This window comes from Mus pahari, chromosome 10 (genome assembly GCF_900095145.1).
Source record: "Mus pahari chromosome 10, PAHARI_EIJ_v1.1, whole genome shotgun sequence".
NCBI lineage: Eukaryota > Metazoa > Chordata > Mammalia > Rodentia > Muridae > Mus > Mus pahari.
In genome coordinates this window covers 92,281,192-92,295,292 of record NC_034599.1, presented here as the reverse complement: position 1 = coordinate 92,295,292, position 14,101 = coordinate 92,281,192, and the positions used below count along the sequence as shown (strand labels likewise).

The window sequence follows — 14,101 nt, the reverse complement described above, 5'->3', positions numbered from 1 at the left end:
GAGAGAGAGAGAGAGAGAGAGAGAGAGAGAGAGAGAGAGAGAGACGTTTAGATGATCTGTGAGCCTGCCATGAAAGATTATAGTTTTAGGTCACACTGAACTCTTGCAAACCGTTTTGTATGCTGTTCCCTTATCCCCACAAGCTCTTGTCTTGGAACAGAGGTGACATTTGTCAGCTTCCTCCCATGCATTCATATACCAAATATTCACAAGTCTAAATCTTGTCCCAGAGCACACAAGCAAGAAACGGCCAGGTCAGGATTTGAACCCAGGCTTTCCTGACTCCCCTGACTGTCGCTTGTAGGGAGTCCTTTAATAGTGATAGGTCTAGGTTTGCATCGTGGAAACCTCCAAACATTGCATCATGGAAATCGCCAACATTACACGTCAAACACACATCAAATCCCTAATCATCATTTTCATTTTGCTAAATTTGCTTTATCACGGATGTATTCCTTTGCAGAGCCTTCTGTTAGTCCCCCTCACTCCCTGCCCACGAGTGTGTGTGTGTGTGTGTGTGTGTTCACACATGCCCTGGAGGTCAGAGACAACTTTGGAGAGTTGGTTTTTTCCTCCCACCTTACTTGAGTCAGGCCTCTCTTGTTCCTCTTGGTCTGAGGACTGTGGGGTAGCGGGCCCGGGAGTATCAGGATCCGTCTCCTGTTTCCAGGACTCCTGTCTCTGTCTCTGCGGCACTTGTCACCACACCTAGCTATAAAAAAAATAAATAAACAAAATAATTTTTAAACATAAGTTTTGCACATGAGGCATTCTGTTAGCACAGACTTGTAGCTTACAGTAGAGCAGGAACGGGTTCTCTTTGTGTCCCATGGCCTCTCTAGGCTTCAGTTTCTCATGTAAACAGCAGGAATAAAAACACCCGTCTCCTAGAGTGGCAGGGAGATCCTGGAAAGCTTTTCCATGAGGATCAGGTGCCTGAGCCTTGACAACAGTCACATTCTCTTTGATGTGACGCCAGTGAACATATTTGATCGCACGCAGCTTGGGGTCTTGGTGACCAGGGCACCTGGCTTCACTGTCTGAGGTCAGATTGGACCCCAGGTGGGGGCTCAGTGTCCCTCTGCCCTAGAAGGTAAGGGTGACCGCTGAACCTTTGGTTTGAGGAGGTCATTGTGCCATTTGGCAGCTGCCACCGGGACCTTGGAGGGAAGATGGCGGCGTCTCCAACCGCTGGCCTCTGCTGGCCGCTGTGTGTGGGAAGGCTGTAGGGAGCGATGGGAACAGGGATGGCAGGGAGGCCAGGTGGTCTTAGGAGGCTGCAGGCACAGGCTGTGTGAGGCTGATGGGAGACTGTCAGGGCTTTGGAGGGGATAAGGTTTCTGCCGCCTCCAGCTGCCCTAAGCTGCTTCTGCTGTTTTCCAGAGGGACCCAATTACCATCTCTTTGCAGAGCCAGGGCCGTGGGAGATCCTGAGGAGATAGGAGGCAGCTCCCAGCAGGGCAGCAGGGGCCTTTTAAGCCCCCCCTCACCGTACACCTGTTCATGATCATCTGAGATTTGGAGACTGGTTTGGGAAAACGTCAGAACTTCTGAACACAGTCCCCAAGCTCTCTGAGGAGCCTCAGGCTTTCAAAGTGCTCTCTGAAGATCTGATGTGTTTGATCTTCAGCAGGCACTGGATGGGCTCAATGGCCTCTGCCACAGTACCTCCGCAGTGCATAGAAGGGGGAGCTAGTTGTGCGCGGTGACCTGTTGAGAGAGTGATTCAGGACTTCTGTCTCTGCAAAGCCTCTTCCTTTTGTCACTCAACAAACCAAGTAATGCACAGCTTGGTTCTACAGTTTGCCTCAGGCTCTCCCATCCTCTGCTGTTTGCACAAGCATCTCTGCCTCATTTGTATTACCTATTAGGCCTTGGAAGGTCTTTGAGCACTGGCTCCTGGCAGATGCCTAGCTTACCTCACATGCAAAAGCAGGTGCAGGTTAAAGAGGGATGTTCTCTGTCCCCAAGAGTGGACAGCCAGACATGCCTTCCAAGCTGGGGATTTCATAGGATGCACCGAAGGCCCTTCTGTGAACCATGGCTTTGAATTCACTGAGAGCTGCATATCAGCCACCCAGATGGCTCGTCTTACCCCATCCTCATCACAAGCATGGAAGCAGGGTTTTTCCCATCTTTCGGTGCCAATACGCACATCTAGAGGTGTTGAAGTTAGTGGCTTGCATAAGCCCTCTCTGGCCCTCAAGCCATTTTCTCACTGAGAGGGTATTTTTGAGGGGAAGGTTAGTTGGTTGGGGGGATGTGTGGGAGTGAAAGATAGGGAGACTTTAGCCAGTCCTGGAGGTAGTAGGAACTGAATAGACACAAGCAAAGGGTTGGACCAAGCTGATGGAGTATGGGGTCAAAGAGGGAGAAGTTAGCACTGCGGACCCTGCTGGGTCCTCTTGATGGCCCTGCAGCTGTCTGTCCTTCTGTTCTTCCTACCTTCCGTACCATGCTATAGTCTTCTCCAGCTGGCCGTGTCTCTAGCTCGCTGTGGTTACTTGCTTTTTCCTGTTATCACGGAGTTCTTCTCTGGCTCCCACCTTGCTTTAACTGTCCCTGCTTCCAGTCTCCCTCTTTAACTGTCCCTGCTTCCGGTCACCTTGCTTTAACTGTCCCTTTCTACCTTTATTACCCAGGTCCCGCCCACCCCTTCCAACCGCGGGAGTTTCAGTGCCCCTAGACATCTTCCTGGACCACTAGAGTGGCATTTATTTTTAGTCGAAAGTACTTGCGCCTCTTCCCACAGTCTGTCTCGTCTCTGTTGTTGATGTTTCTCCCAGGCCCCAGGCCTCCCAGCTCTTGGCTAGCCCCACAGGCATCATCGGCAATGATGGAGGTCAAATGGGCAATGGTAGGGGGTGAGGTCAAACACAAGGGGTCTAGCTCTTCACATGCAGTACCTGGTTCAGTCTCCATAGCACCCACAAGCTAACTCTGAGGCAGCTGGAGACTCAGAGGGTCTGGGCCGTGTGTCTAAAGGAGGCGCACACTGACTAGATCTCCCTCCAGAGCCTGCCATGCTTTGTTCACTTGCTTTATCCTTAGCATCTGTGAGGCTGGAGCAAGTGTTAGATCAGCCCTATCCCTGACTGGAGCCAGGTCCTCACTCCTAGGTATCCGAGTAAGAGTTGTGGATGCAGGTCATTGTGCCTGAAATAACGATCCTTGTGTACAGTACATTGTGACTCGCTGATGGCTAGCCACTCTGAAGGGACCTTTATTGTATGCCTCTTTCTGCTTTTTTTCCTGTTCTTTCTTTTACACGCTTTGTTAGGTGTATGGAGCCATGGGTGCACACAGTGCTATATAAATCCAGCTTAGCCATTGGTCAGTTTTCTCTAGGAGTGAAGTGGAGCCACTACAGCTTGCACCTTCTGGGTTCTTAAAAAAAAAAAAAAGTTCACCTGGGTGATGAGAGGGTATGGGGTTCCTTCACCAACCCTGGCTGTAGCTGGGAGTTCCTGGCCTCACAGAAGCCTAGAAATCAGAATCCTTCTGTCCAGCAGGATTGCCTGGAGGGAGACAGCAGGAAAGGAATGCACTCTCTGGCCTGCTTTTGACAGCATCTCTGGAGTGTCTCCCCCCATCCCCCCTCCCCAGATCCACCAGGCTGTGGCAGGGAAGCAGGGGATTAGAGGCCTAACTCCACCAAGAATCCTGTTTTTCTTAGACTCACATGGATTGCTTTTTAGGAAAGGCCCCTCATCTAATCAGCCTGAGCCAACAGCTTCATTTATTTGGACACGTGATGTTGTGGAATGGGCCGCTGGCTGCTGTGTTTTTATACCACATATCTGGCTGCCCCTCCAGGATGGCATTCGGAAGGAGGGGCTGTAGGCTACAGCTTGGGAGGGGCTCCTGTGGAGCCCAAAGCGGAGACCCATGACTACCAGCATGGCAGGAAGTGCTCTCTCTCGGATTTCATAACATGAAAATGACCACAGAGGGTCCACATGCCCGGCTTCCTCTCCTTTTGTCACTTTTGAGTCAAAAGAAAGGATTAGGGAGCCTTTGACCAAAATTCTTTACTCTCTTTCTCCCTCAGAATGAAAGGAAACAGTCTATTAGCCACACCCCTAGGTAGCCATGATTTAGAGGAAAAAGGCAGTCAGATTTGGTGGCATGCAGACTCCAGGACTTGGGAGGCTGAGGAGAGAGAATCACGAGTTTGACACAAGCCTGAGCTACATAGTAAGGCCCTGTCTCAAGAGAAAAGTGATGCTTACTGTCTATCAATAGCTCCCTGCGATTCTTTTCCATCTCCTCTCCATCTCTGTCTTTTCCAAGTGTGTCACCCTTCCACACTTGGGAACAGTGAGCATACCTCTCTCACATCCCAACCTTTCCTCATCTCTCTGAACACGACTGGTGTTGATAGAGTCTCTTCAATGGCGTGGATTCATCACATATTATCTCAACCATAAAAGCAAGAACTAGCCTTAACACGGAAAGCATTTCCATTTTATAGATGGGAAATCTGAGGTGAAGAGAGGTTAGGTCATTTCCTCCCCTCATTCACACAGCCTGATTGTGAAATGCAAGCCCGCAGGCCTGAGTGTAGAGTGTCGTGGGGCGTGGGGCAGGCCATGCCTCTGCCAGGCTCAGACTTTGGTCTTAGCTTCTTACCTGTGCTGCCCCTAGTGCCACCCTTCCAAACGTGCAATTATTTATATTGAACGTGCCAGCTGAGGTGGATGCTCAGACATTTGGGCCAAACGGATGTCACCGTGAATAAAGGACCTGGAGCTGTTCCTGGCTGCCTCTGCCCTTCCCCAACTGCAGACACAACCAGCTGAACTGTTTTACTTACAGTATGTTCTGCCTCGGGCACCCCAGAGCCAGATGGGAATGAGTCAGCAGAGGAGGGTTACCACCCTTTCGCCAGAGTATAGTTGGGTCACTAGTTTCCTTCTCTGGACTGTGAGCACCGGGGGATGTGTGTTCATCTTTAGTATTATTATTTTTCCAATAGGATATGATGAATAGCAGCAGACCCCCAAGGGGCGACTATCTCAGGTGGAGAGTCTGAAAGCCAGCCAGCCAGTTACTGCGCGCTCTCTCTCTCCCTCCCCCATTGTGTGCTAAGCTTACAGGTATGTTCAGCACAGTTCTCATCTTCTTATAACGAGGGTCTGTGGCCAGGAACCGCCTTGCATATGTACTTAAGATACTAAAATTAATGTCCAGAGTCGTTCCAGCCTGGATAAGGGAGGACCGGGAGAAACAGGAGTCAAATACGTTGCTGGGTGAATTGAGAAAAACATATCCTAGAGCTGAATCTGGGCCCCCTTTTCCTGTTGAACTCCCTAACCATCTGACCCTGTGTTGTTTTTTTTTTTTTTTTTTTTTGGGGGGGGGGCTCTGGAGTTTATCAGAGACATCAGGTCCAGGAGTGTAACCGGACTAAAGTTACTGGGACAAAGCTGTGGGCAGGTCAGTGCTCCGCAGGGGAGTCCCAAGGGCCTGCAGGCAGCCACTGCCACCAAGAACTTCTAAGGCCAAGAAAGGGAAGCCTCGAAGCCAAACATCTCTGCGCCGTCCCAGACAAATGTGTTCCTCATCAAGGCAGATACAAACAAAGTTTATTAAAAAGCCTTCTAAAGGGACATTCCAAATCACCAGCAGGCCTCCTCGAGGTGACTGTCCATTCTCTTGTGTGCTCTCATTCCAACCACGTTGGAGGCTTTTCAAACACCAAGTCACCAATGTGTCCAGGAAGGAAAATAAACAGGCAGCTCGGGGTGACCCGGCTCTCGGGGCGAGCATGCTCTCTGAGACACTGCAGCTAGCGGGGTCGATAAGAATGACCCAGGAACGGATCGCACACAGGGCCTTGAGACCTCTTGGTCTGTGGGGTTTGAACCTCTGCTTTGTGCCCTAATAGTGGCCCACCAGGCAGAGGAAGCACTCCTGTGGCTGTAGAAATGGTGGTTTGCTGTAGTGGAGCAAGCTCGGAACTGGAAAGGCCATGGGTCTTTTCTGCATTCTGAGAGGAGGGGAGAGGTTGGCCTCTAACTAACTGGAATGTTTTTCATCTGTGAAACTGGTGATTCCCCCTCCCACACCCCCAGTTTCGGTAGATGGGCATGAGAGTTCTCTCATGGGCTGGGGTTGGTCGGGATTCTTAGAGGTTGCCTCATAACTCCCAAAGCATATTTTGGGCATTTGTGTCCATGACTCTTTTCAATTTAGGGGAGGAACAATTCATCTTAGTTTATGGTTTCAGAGTACGTTGTCGTCCTTGGTTGCTTGGCTGCAAGCGCTTGAGAACGACTCCAGGGCGGCAGGAGTGTGTGGCTGAGGACAGCTCTTCACGACTTGGCCAACCAACCAGGAAGCAGGAAGGAAGACTGGAAGTGGCCCAAGCACCTTCGCTAGTGATTTGCTTTCTTCAGCAGGGTCCCACTTTCCAAAGTTTCTAGAACCTTCCAAAATGATGTCACCATTTGGGAAGTGGGGATACTTCCTATGCAAAGTAAAACTGGTACCCCCTGTGGATCCTGGGGGGTGGGTGTCTTCAGGGCATGATACAATTTTCTCCTGTGATGTGAGCCTGGACTCCGATTGTCACATAATCTGAGTGTACAAGTGGACTGGTAAGTCAACAAAGGTGAGGAAAAAAAAGTCTATCTTAAACATCCGTGGTTGTCACTGCCGCTCGTGGCAATTTGGGCATCTCTGTTTCCTATAATCGCGTTTCTTCATGGGCAGGATGGCCTAACTATTGCCTCCTGCCTTTGGTGTGAGATTCTGTACCAGGATCTAAATGTTAGCAAAGACTGTGACACATGGGTACCTTTATTCGTACCTTCCCCCCCCCTTAAAATATTCATTATTTTCTGTGTGTCTATGTGTGAAGGTGTCTATGTCACAGCATATATGTAGAGGCCAGACAGTCTGAAGAAGTTGATTCTCTCTCTCCCCCATGTGAGATCAAACTCCAGGCAGTCCAGGTTGTCAGGCTTGGCAGCAAGCACCTTTTCCTGTTGAGCCATATTGCTGGCCCTATTGTCACTTTTACCGTTGAGCATGTCTACATGTTTGCTTCTTATTCAACATTTTGGGGGTGGGGTGGGGGGACAGGGGTGTCCAGAGAGGAAAGGAAGAATGGAAGAAAAGGGAGACCATAGCAGGTAGGGGGGAACCTTGATGCTGAAAAAATTATATTTGTGGGCCCAGAGAGATAGTTCTGCAGTTAAGAGCACCGGTTGCTCTTGCAGATCAGGGTTCAGCTTCCAGCACCCACATGGTAGCTAATAACCATCTGCAATTCCCATTCCAGGCAATCTGATGCCCTCTGCTGGCCTCTGTAGGCACTGCATGCATGTGGTACACAAACATATTTGCAGGTGAAACATCCATATACACAAACTAAAAATAAATAAATCGTAAGAAAAAAACTTTCTACTTGTAACAATTTATTGATGGTTTCCTATGAACAGGAAGTAACATGTGTGGAGACTGTAGCAAGTACCTCCTGTGGCAGTAACACTACACACCATAAGGAAGGGAAATGAAGCTCAGGGCGTTTCAGCGATGGTCCAAACCCAAAGTGAGGCTGAGCTTGCTTGATACCATGGCCTCTCTCAGACCCTCACAGATCTCCAGTTCTGAGGCAAGAGATGCCCTTCTCCTAAGGTTTTGGAACATGAATGCCTTTCTGGGAAGATTCTGCTTCTGCTGGAGCAGCTAATTGGAGAGGTCCTTTCCGTCACAGGGTTGTGTACAAAGTCAGGGAAACCTGTGGCCATTTTTTGTGACTCCATCTTTCCTTGCTGTGAACGTGTGATTGTGAACCCCGTCGCCCAGGTACACGACAGGAGAGCTTGGAGAAATCCCCAACATGCAGGCCACCCAGATCCATTTCATCAGCATCTCCAGGTGAGGCCAGGCCACCAGCATCTTCTTCAACCCTGTGGTTGGTGCAAGGAGCGCCTGGGCTTGGGAATCCTCGTAAGACAACCAGCTGGCACTGAAAGTCTGTTCCAGTCAGAGCAGATGAAAAATGGCATGGATCGGAAGCAGTGGATATATTATGCATGGGTGGGAAGGTGGCAAATGGGGAGAGATCAAATACTAACAAAAAAATATGTGAGACTACGTGTCTGGTTCAGATGTATACAAGTTGATGGCAGAGCTGGGAACCACAGCAGCAATGGGTGGAAAAGATTGGGATACCAACAGTAGCCTGGTGGTGAAGTTCGCTAAGGCTCAGTTCTGTACCTGGTTCTTGGCTTAATTCAGTGGTTCATGTAGTGACCCCCAATCATAAAATTATTTTCGTTGCTACTTCATAACTGTAATTTTTTTTACTGTTAGGGATCATAATGTAAATATCAATATGAAGGATATCTGATATTTGACCCCTGAGAGGGTGTCATTTGACCCCCCAAAGGTGTCCCATCTTTGTTCATTAATTAATTAATTAATTAATTATTTCTATTTTTGGCTGTTCATTCATGCTTACGCAATGACTTACGTCTGTCACTCCATTAGTTTATATCCTGTGTAAGGGAAGGGCCGCAGTTTTGTATTCTCAGCATCTTACCTCACACTTAGTAACTACATGCTGATGACGGGACTCTATTTTACACTCTCAGTTGATTTGAGGGTCATTGACATGATAATTTCTCCAATACGGGACTGCTGCTTTTCAAGCTGAAATTGGAGGCAATGCTTGGGTGACCATGTGTCTGTCCCCTGTGGTCTAGAGGTTTGTCTATAAAGGCTGAACAAGGGGATCTGAGGGGACCAGATGCTCTGAGATGACACCCTGTCCCACAGCAGTGCACACACACTTGTGTGTGCCTGGGAAGCTCTTGTTAACTTACTTGGTAGGCTTCCTTGTTTGGGGAATTAGTTATAAAACCAGCTCCCCTCTATGTCTGCAATCATGGGGCTAACAAAAAGGAAAACCAATTCGACAATGTATGGCTTTCTGGCAAAAGGAAAAGAAAAAGTAGCCTTTTCATCAACTGCCCTTTGAAAGTGCTTCTCTTGGTCAGGGTGGTTCACAGGGAGAAACCTGATGGTTCTAAGCTTGCCGGAGGTGACAGAGTGACAGATGGTGTTTCCTCTGGACCAGGACAGTGTGGGTAGGCATCAAGGTTACTTTGTGCTGTCTCTGTCACGGGAACAGACCAGCCTTAGCACATCCTCTCTTCCAGGGAAAAGTCATCAGAAGGGGCCCTCTCTGGGATTCTGGTGAAGTGGGCGATAGGAAAGACGTGGAGGGAAGGGCTCTTGACACCAGGCCCTCTTGCAGATCTTCCTATCTTAAGATGCATCTCCAAGGAAACTGCTCAGCTTCAGTTGGTGCAACAGATGGCCTTTCCTGCCATTAAGTAGAAGCCAAGTTTCCCTAAGGCAGAAACGTAGGCCTTCCACACCCGTTATCTGCCTGGCCTGTGGGCTGCTCACACTTGCTGGGTGAGGGCAGAAAATATGGCCAAAGAGTTGTTAGGAATTAAGTCTGAGATTAGAGAAACTTAAATTTACTTCCTGCATCTGCCACCTCCCGGATGAGAATTTGGGGCAACTTCCTTAATAACCTTTAGCTTGTTTTTTCACCTGTGAGGAGTTTGCTGGTTATGCTAGTAATGTTGCTGTATAAGGTTTGGTGAGCTGGACCCAATGGTTCAGTCCCTAGTAACAGGAGATGTACCAGAAATGTCTGGTTGTGCGATGGATGCATGGGGTGGGGTTCTCCTCCTTAGATTCAGGGCCAGGAGAGATGCTTGTGCCTTCCAAGATCACTACTCATTTAGCTCAACCATAGAAAATAGAGACTAATTGTCCTTTCCTGCCGTCTTGTAAAACAAGTCCCTAGTTTGGAATGCATATATTTGCAGATTTATTTAAGTTTGTTTGTTTAAGCATACGCACATGCGCACACACACACACACACACACACACACACACACACACACACTAACTAGAGGGTCAAGCCCAGGACCTTACCATGCTAGGCGAATTCTCACTGTGCTCTATCCCAGCTCCCTGTTTTTGTTTCTTCTGAGGCAGAGAATTATAGACCGTCTCAAATGGCTTGGAACTCATGACCTGCCTGTCTCAGCCTCCCGAGTGTCTATAATTTTGTACGCCACCATACCTACTTTCTTTGGGACTCCATCAGAGACGCATGTTAACGGGAGGCTTGTCAGTTGTTCTTGGCCATCAAAAGAGTGGGCAGAACAGGAAGCCTCCCTTTATTCTTTGGCTGAAACTCCAATCATAGATGACCCCTAATGAGGTCCGCAGAGCAGAGGCAGCATCCTGTCCTGAAGGGTTGCTGTGCCCAGCCGGGTCTGTGCCTGGTGTGAACATGACTAAGGAGATACAGGCTGGCTGAGAAGCCCTGCAGCGCCTCAATTAAGGGAGCCCGGTCGATTTGGTGACCTAGGCCTCCGTAGGTGCTCCTAGTCCAGTGGCCCGACAGTCCTGATGTCTGAAGACACTCCTCCTTGGTGTCTTACACAGCACGTGTATGTTTTGACATGTGGGGCTTTGGGTCTTAACCTCCTCTGGAGGGAAAGACGAATGGACAAGACAGCTCTAGGGTAGTGCTCCTGTGTGCTCCTCCACACAGGCCATTCAGGCAAGCAGGAGTTGCAAGGTGACTGGGTGATGTATCTGAGGCAGCGAGGGCTATCACTTATGTATGTGGCTGAACATGTCTCATATACGACTCTATATAAACCTAACAGCAACCAACTAAGTTATATCCAGCTCTTTACCCCCCTCCCCCCATTTTTTAACAGGCTCTTACTATGTAGCCTTAGCTAGCTTAGAACTTGATATGTACACCAGGTTGGCCTTGAACTCACAGACATGTGCCTGTTTCTGTCTCCCAAGTGCTTGGATTAAAGGTGTGTGCCTCCTCTTTTGCTTTTCTGCCTGCTCCTCCGCCCCCCCCCACCCCCAGAGCCGCTGGGGCTGCACCGCTCTCGTTCCGCCCTGTCAGGCTAGCGCTGCTGTCCCCAGCCATCGTCACCATGATTATCTACCAGGACCTCATCAGCCATGACTAGCTGTTCTCCAACATCTACAAGATCTCGGACGGGCCGTGCCTGGAGGTGGAGGGCAAAACGGTCAGTAGAACAGAGGGTGCCATTGTTGACTCGCTCATTGGTGGAAATGCTTCTGCAGAAGGTCCAGAGGGCGCAGGTACCAAGGCAAAAGTGGCCTACAAAAAGTGCATCAAAAGCTGGGTGTGGTGGCACACGCCTTTAATCCCAGCACTCGGGAGGCAGAGGCAGGCGGATTTCTGAGTTCGAGGCCAGCCTGGTCTACAGAGTGAGTTCCAGGACAGCCAGGGGTACACAGAGAAACCCTGTCTCGAAAAACCGAAAAAAAAAAAAGAAAAAAAAAAAAAAGGTGCATCAAAGACTACATGAAATCACTCAAAGGCAAACTTGAAGGACAGAAACCAGAAAGAGTCAAGCATTTTATGACTAGAGCTGCGGAGCAAATTAAGTACATCCTGGCTGATATCAGTAACTACCAGTTTGTTTGTTTGTTTGTTTTTACTGGTAAAAACATGAATCCAGATGGTATTGCTCTCCTGGACTACTGTGAAGATGGTGTGATTCCATTCATGATTTTCTTTAAGGATGACTTAGACAAGTCGGCGTGGTGGTACATGCCTTTAATCCCAGCACTCGGGAGGCAGAGGCAGGCGGATATCTGAGTTCGAGGCCAGCCTAGTCTACAGAGTGAGTTCCAGGACAGCCAGAGCTACACAGAGAAACCCTGTCTCGAAAAACCAAAACAAACAAAAAAATGGCTTAGACATGGAAAAAGGTTAACAAATTAGATCTCTCACCTGTCACTGTAATTGGCTGCTGCTTACCAGCCACACAACACCAGGACTTAGAACAAATGCAACTGATGTCATCTTGAGATTTTATTGTGACCATGATTTATTTGGACTAGTGGCATTGCTTATTTTTAAGAAAAAAACATGTCATGTGGGTTGTCTAAAAATAAAGTATATTTAAATTCACTTAAAAAAAAAAGGCAGGCGTGGTGGCACACACCTTTAATCCCAGCACTTGGGAGGCAGAGGCAGGCAGATTTCTGAGTTGGAGGCCAGTCTGATCTACAGAGTGTGTTCTAGGACAGCCAGGGCTACACAGAGAAACCCTGTCTCGAAAAAAAACCAAAAAGCAAAAAGCAAAAAACCAAAAACCAAAAACCAAAAAACCAAAAAAAAAAAAAAAAAACAAAAAGTGTGCCTCCACACACCTGGCCTGTTTTCCCCATTTATAGATGAAGAAACCAAGGCATGGGGAACGTTAAAGCTCAAAAGCTTGAAGCCATTTTTTTCTTTTTTAGTTGAGTTGGAATTAAAAAAATAAGGTCTTTAAAGTTGGACTTTAAAACCCATGTTCTACCACCCCCTACTGGCCCCAGTACAGCCCTGGAGGACAAGCTATGGAGCCCCAGACCTGGGAACCCAGCTTAGCCACACTGGGTCACTATGCCTCTCCAACCTTGTTTTCTCATCTGCAGAGCGGAGCTGTCTCAGCGGGTAGTGGCTCGAATGAGTATGTCGGTGTATTTAGTACAGTGCCGAGACAGGTAAAGATTCAGTGTGGGCCTCCCTTGGTTTGGAAGGGAGGAAATAGGAGGGACCACCTTTCTGGCTCCTCCCTCTGCCTTTTAAGATTCTTCTTCTTCCTTTCAGCTCCCTGCTCCCCCTCCCCAAACAAAACAAAACAAAACAAAACAAAACAAAAAAATCTTTTGTGTTAACATCGGGAGTTCCTTCATCCTAGCGGTTCATTTCTTTGTTTAATCAGCTAGGCTGCACAGAAAAGGTAATGCTCTTTAGTGTAAGAGCCTTACACTAGAATTTAGGAGGCCTTGCCCCCAGTCCTCAGTTTTCCTCTTCAGTGAGACCGGAGAGCTGTCCACACACAGGGCTAATGTGCATATGTGGTGCACATGCAGCCACTTCCTGGTTTTACATCCACCGTAGACCATGATTAATCAATTGCAGCATCTTTGTCCGTGATCCTGAATGTGGCACAGAGTCCTCCCTCACACATGGAGGTAATCACTGTCAACTGCTTGGAGTTGAAATGACAGTTACCCTCTTGGATATTTCTGGAGCTATTTGCTGTCTAACAACCCTTTTAGCTCTGCCACTGAGGCTCCATTACCAGCCCCGGTGGTGCTCTGAGGGCAGACTTTGGGCTGATCCCACCCACAGGTGTATCTAGCAGCTCTGTGACCTTGACAAGTGGCTTCCATCTGCTAAGCTCTCTCTCTATATATATTTTTAATTTGAAGAATGGGAGTTTCAGCCATACTTTCTTTCTCGGCATTGCTGTGAGACTGAAATCACTGTGACTTTCTTGTAGGCGGGGCCTGGGTTCTCGTCACAGCTGCACCCTTTGCATTTAGAAGAGAGCCTGACCCAGAGCAGCACAGTAGAATGTTTGAATCTGCGGAAACAGAGGGAACGACAGACCCCTGCAGAATGTCTAGAGGAGTGGTCCTCAGTCCTTATGGAATATAAGGGACTGGAGTCTTTTCAGCGTGTACATTCCAGGGCTTTAGGGAGATCAACCAGATGGCTGGGGTGGGGCCTGGGTATCCTATTTTCTGCAGGCCATCCTGGGAGTCCCGCTGCAGGCTGTCTGTTATCTACTCTGTGGGAAGCATGGGCTCAGGATTAGGTGGAAATTAACACCCGGAGGACTCCCTTTGTGCCCGTGGCTTTCCAGGATCGGGCAGAGTTTTGGAATTCTGAGGGCCTTTGCACCAAAGAGGGAGGTACAGGGAAGGGTGACTGAGCCTGATTCCCACACTCTGCTGGCTACCTGAGTCACAGGTCCCCAGCTGACAGGTGCTCTTGGCTGTTACACTCTGGACTGTAAGGCAGGCTCAGAAAGTTAGGGTCTAAACTATCCACGCAACTTATTCTCAGCTGTCTTGTGAGAATCTTACATAATTCTCCCTAACTTGAGCCTAAATCATATTCCTTGAGAAGAAGCAATAAATATGAAACTGATTGGTGTGGTGTGGTGTGTGTGTGTGTGTGTGTGTGGGGGGGTGTGTGGTGTGTGTGTGTGTGTGTGTGTGTGTG

General features: G+C 48.7%; 1 pseudogene; it reads left to right on the top strand.

Annotated features, from left to right (window-relative positions):
- The first annotated feature begins 11,000 nt into the window (after positions 1 to 11,000).
- Positions 11,001 to 12,592, top strand: LOC110328421 (annotated as a pseudogene).
- The last annotated feature ends 1,509 nt before the right edge of the window (positions 12,593 to 14,101 follow it).